Below are 6,230 nucleotides of genomic sequence, written 5' to 3'. Positions count from 1 at the left end.
ATATGAGCAAGGGCTCCTATACAAAGAGTTTGTATAAGACCGACCACGAAGTGTTAAACGTCTCTTATAAAACACCGTTCATGACAAAGACTCACTTCACTAGGATGACCATAGGTAACATGACCTCAATCCTGAAGTGAGTTGGGAACTCCTACCATTGAGGGCGGTTCTTTGATTTGTATGGGTGCAAATGAACCAGGTCGTCGATTCAAACCTACCATTTTGGGGATTCGTCTGATTTGGAAGCTGGGAACTCAGCTACACAAGATGGAATTCGCTCCTTCCCTAAGGCAGGGGTAAGTAGATAGATAGCTTCCTTAAATGCTGATTCTAGGGCTTGAACGATGTGGCGCTACACACCTTCTCTTGGCCTGAGAGATGTTCACACATAGTTGGACTATGTTGTATTGTTCATTAGAGAAATCAGTGGTACTTAAGGAGTGAGATGTAACTAGAGGGACAAAATAGTAATTTGGCCCAGTTGTACTTACGAGCATCTGTGAAGGGTCATCGTACTCATGATTAGTTATATCCAATGGACACAGAAATATATATGTGGTAAGAAGAGTTCAGCTGTTAGTCTTTAGTGGAATGCCTGACAGTTAATGGATGGTGGATCTCGTGGTTAAAGAGTTTAGTCAGCTATTCACGGGCCATTGTAGCTTCGAGCCACATGTCCATTAGGTCCCCTAGATAGCTTGGATAAAGTCAAAAACTAGTATTTGGGTTAATTTGAAATGTTCAAATTGACAAGTGAATGTTCGATTATATATGATATAATTGGACTGGTTAATTATACATGATATAATTGGCTAAATGTATGAGATACATTATTTTGGAGGAAATTAGATATAAATATGATTTATATCAAGTAGAGGATAAAATACTATAGTAGATATGTGATATCAAACTATAGGATAAAAATATAATATGATTATATTTATTAATTTTTTAATTGATTAATTATATGATAATTAATCCAAATATCACGTTTGGACGTGAGTTAGTGGGGCAGCGTCGGTTATTGTAACCGATGAAATAAAAATGAAATCGTTTCATTTTGAATCGTCGTCCCAAAGAAAAGATAGTGAGTGCGCATTGGTAGTATTGTAAACGATCGCTTAAAGAATCGATAGCCTATACGATAGTCGCCTCGCGCCTAAACGATCGTCCACCTCACACCTAAACGATCACACGCTATTTCCTACACGATCGGATAGCTTCTCTAAACGATCGTATAGTCTGTCGATTTTGCCGATCGTATACCTTTTCCTAAACGATCGTTCAGTAAAACCTACACGATCGTGTAGCTTCTCTTAAACGATAAGCATTTTGCTATGCTCCTTCCACTTGCTTATCACCTACACGATCCGTGTTTCCTCCTTCCTCTACCAAATTCACTAAAGACACACTGTGGGTTCTCACTCCGAGAATACCCGGGGCTCTTTTATAGTGGTATCGTCCCCACGACGTTCGTGTTCGCAGTTGTTCATGTTGTTGTAGTCGACGCTTCCGCTGGGCGTTGGTAGATTGCGTGGAGGTTTTCCGCTTCTTGGAGTGCCGAAGTTTGAAAAACGTATTCAATTGGTATGAGACTCTTTTCTTGTTATTTTGTTGTTCATAGCATGCCGATAATTAGTGTTTGTTTACATAATTGTATGTTTTGAATGTATAATATGTATTTCGGTCACAGTGAGATCGAAACGATCCGAACGGACTCATGGAACTCTTCGGTAAGAGATCCTTTAAGAGGATCAGTAGGAACTTAAGGAATGAGATGTATTCATAAAGGTAAAATGGTGATCTTGACCTAGTTGTGATTACAAACGACCCTTGATGGATCGACTTACTGATCATGGTTATATCAAGTGGACATAATATATCTACAATGAGGGGAGTTCAACTATGGGTTTTAATGGAGTGACCCATTAGTTAAAAAATGGGGGTTAATTTGGTATAATGAGTTTAGTAAATTAATCTCGGGTCGTTGGAGTCCATGATCTGTAGGTCCACGAGGTCCCCCTACTAGTTCGTAAATGGATTAGCTTTAGAGTAGTATGATAAGCTAATTTGAAATGTTCAAATTATAATTAAACAGAATAAGAGAATTTATATTTAAATATGATTTAAATATGTGAAGGTGGATTTGTGTAAAAATTAATTTAATATTCGATATTAAATTAATTAGAATTAATTGAATTATTTAAATAATTATTTGTTAATTTTATTAGAAAATTAATATATGAAATTAATTTTATAAAATTAATAATATTTTCAATTTTAAAATCAAATTGGTTTTTGAAATCATTTGATTGAAAAATAAGAAAATTTACACAAAATGGAAAAATGGATTTTCTCATTATCATCTTCAACTAGCTCACACAAAACTCATTTCACATTTGTTTCAATAACTCCAAGCATGAACTGCATCTCATGCGGATCTTCTTTGCATGATAAACCTACAATAAATAAAGAAGATTGGAGTGGAATTGAGGCATGCATTCAAAGAGTTTTTACAGAAAAATTCGGGCTGAAAAATTATTCTTCAAAGTGGGTTGTAGCAGTGAGCTTCACTTCAAGTTTCCTTTCGTTCATGTTGTTCTTGAGTCCCACAACTCATTCTAAAGCTCCAAGAGTATAGTGGGGAAGATCTTGAGGTGGTTCACAGCTAGTTTCGAAAAAGACAACAGTTGAGAATCAAGATCTTGAAGAGTTCTACAAAGGTATGACTTCAAACCCCCCTTCTAATTGATGATTATGCTTTAGTTACTACCAAAATTAATGAATTAGAGTGCTTATTGATCATTGTTGCTTCTGTTGCATGCTGATATACTCTTACACTATATTCGTCACAATTCTTTTTGTAACAAGTGGTATTAAAGCCTTGTTTTGGATGTAAATATCTACTTATTGTATGCTCTTGTCACTAACAGTTGGATCCTTCACATCCGAAAATAAGTTAGAAATTTTTCACCTATATTAAAAGGCACGAGGTTTGTTTACAATTTGTCATAGAAGTAATGACTGCAAAGTTTGAGATTGAAAAGTACAATGGAACTAATTTCTTATTGTGGAAGTTGAAGATGAAGGTTATCTTGAGAAAAGACAATTGCCTTGCAGCCATCAGTGAAAGGTCAATGAAGATCATAGATGGCAACAAGTGGAATGAGGTGGATGGGAATGCTATTACGAATCTTCATCTGGCGCTAGAAAATAATATATTTTCAAGCATAGAGGAGAAGAAAAATGCAAAGGAGATTTGGGATCATATCACAAAATTATATAGGGAAAGTCGCTTCACAACAAGATTTTTCTTAAAAGTCATTTATCTTGTATTTTTACTCCAACTTCATCCTTTTCGAGATTCGTCTAGCATAAATCTCGAAAAGGAGGCATTTGTTGAAGGAGAAATTTTGGATTAATTACAATTTGTCACAACATTCACTAAATTAATAACAAAACTTCAAATAATTGAACTTGAGACCAATTAGAAGTTGACATATATCCTCAAATTGAAGTTGAAGACATAAATTGACAAAGTCCGATGATGCCATGTGTTTTCATCACAAATGTTGAATTGAGTGAAATTAATTTGGCCCAATTTGATTATAATTTGAGCTAAAGTCTGCCTAAAAATGGGCTTAATTTTGCCCAAAGGCCAAGATAGATTCAAGTCCAACTAATTGGGCCCATGGACCAATCAAACCCAAGCCCACGAAACCCACCAGAGAACTTTATAAATAGAGGAGCTCTCTTCATTTGTGTGGGTGAGCAATTCTACATTTCAGGGGGTGCAGAGAGAATTCTCCCAATAATTAGAAGACTCCTAGACTCCTGAAGCTGCACCTGAAGATACAAGGACTCTTCTAAGACTTCAAAATCAAGAAAATCACGCGTTCCACTTTTTCAAGTCAAGCATACGCATTCAACTGAGAAAGAATCATGTGAACAGATACATACTATAAAATTTAAATAAGTTTTGCTTTTTGTTTATATTGAATAAAATATCATTTTAGTTTATGGGCTACGAGTTACATTCTATTTTAATATGTGTTTTCAACAAATATCAAATTTAATCCATGTTATAATTTCTTATTAATTTTTTTAAGAAAAAAAATTGACATGTAGTAACATTCTCACTATAAATTGTGAAGATATATTCACGTAGCTATTTATAAATATTATAATAAATAATAGACGCCCATCAGTGCCAAAGCCTGGTGTCCTAAAAGAACCAATGACATTCTTCCACTACCCCAATGTGTCTTTGAACATGTAGTCCTATGTCTTATGAGTGCACATCCTTAGTGTCCAACTAATTCTACCTCCTACTTGCCAATTCTCCTATAAATAATGATCATTTTATGGATTTTCTAAGGTGGTGGAGATTGGTGAGAAATCCCAACTTTTTGGAAAGAAATTAGGGAAAATTTCATTATTTCATTATTTTATTTAAGTTATTTATTTATATTATTTTATATTATTTATTATTAAATCATATTTTCTCTATATCTGTGTTCCATTATGCTCCCCATTTTTACAACAGTAGCATCTTTTCTTACTCGAGAATAATTATTAATTAACCTCGAAGAATAAATTTAAGATTAATTTGAAGTATATGGACTAAATTTGAGATTTATTGTAAGTAGAAAACTAAATTTGAACAATTAAAAGTATAGGAACTAAAATAAAATGGAATTCAAAGTGGATGAAACAAAATGATACTCACTGATGGTGAATATTATGGTTAAAATACTATTATCACTTAATATAAGTAGTAATTCACAATTCTTCTAATTAACTTTTTTTTTTTTTGAGATTTTTTTTATTAAATACTCTTATGTTTATAGAGAATTAAAAAGTTGTTTTTTTTAAAAAAAAAAATGCTAATGTCTAATTAAAATTTTATATAGAGTGATTTTAGCCAATAATAGATGGTAGATTAAATAAAAGACCATTTTCGTCCTTAAGTTTCAAAATATTACAATTTTATCTTTAAAATTTAAGTTTTATTTTAATTTGGTTCTTAGGTTTCAAGATTTATATTTTTAACGACTTTTCATTAAATATTCGCTAATTTCGATCTTAAATGTTAATGTCTATTAATTAATTTAAAAGACCTAAAGAATTATAACTGATTAAGTTTTGCTATTTTTTCATAACTATGAAAATTAATTTAAATTTTCACTTCATAATTATTTTAAATTAATTAATAGATATTAACACAAAAGATTGTAGTGAGTATTTAGTAAAAATTGAGATTAAAAATATAAATTTTGAAACCTAGAGACCAAATTGAAACAAAACTCAAACTTCAAGAACAAATTGTAACATTTTGAAACTTAGGGACTAAACTAAAATCAACCTCAAAACTTAATGACTAAATGTGTAATATTTTGAAACTTTAGAACCAAACAAAAACAAGACCCAAAATCTAGTGATCAAAAAACATTTTTTTTCCCTAAAATCTATTTAGCGACAAAATTATTGGCATGACATTATGTTTATGTCCAGACATTTCAATCGCTATTTTTACATTTTCATAAGTTTGATATCAACATGAAGAGTAAATCGAAATTATCTTTATATTGTTGAAAAAAATTACAAAACATAAAAAATGGCTATAATATAAATAATAGACATGTTAACTTATTTTAGAGTGTATAATTTTTATTTTTATAATTTTTCAGAATTATTTATTGACGTGGACATTTTATCAATATTTTTATGAACATTTTTTTGTAAAATTGAGACCTCAACGTTTTGTTAAAATTAGCATTTCAAACTTGGATATTGACATCATTTTCTCCTACAATATTTTTAATTGTCATGTCTAGCCAAATATATGAATGTTTGTTCAATAAACATATATATTACATAATCATAGTATTAAGAAAGACCAGATGGAGTCACCATTCAAAAATTAATAAAGGATATAGTTGAAATTTATTTAAATTTAAGAATTAAATCTATAATATATCATTAGAGGACTGACCCCCAAATCTTATAGAAGTGAAGTTACACTTTTTTGTTTCATTTTCTTGTAGAGTGAACCATACATTTTTATGATAACTTATCATTAAAAATCAAATATCATTTCTAAGTTAGTATCCATTTATATTTAGAGTTTGATGTTCACTTATTTAACTCTTTTTCATCATTGGAAAAAAAAATCATGTTTATGAAGCTTATTGAAGAAACTTGAAGATATTTCAAAGTTGAATGAATAA

This window comes from Benincasa hispida, chromosome 9 (genome assembly GCF_009727055.1).
Source record: "Benincasa hispida cultivar B227 chromosome 9, ASM972705v1, whole genome shotgun sequence".
In the NCBI taxonomy this organism is placed as follows: Eukaryota; Viridiplantae; Streptophyta; class Magnoliopsida; order Cucurbitales; family Cucurbitaceae; genus Benincasa; species Benincasa hispida.
Note: the sequence above shows the minus strand (reverse complement) of the source record.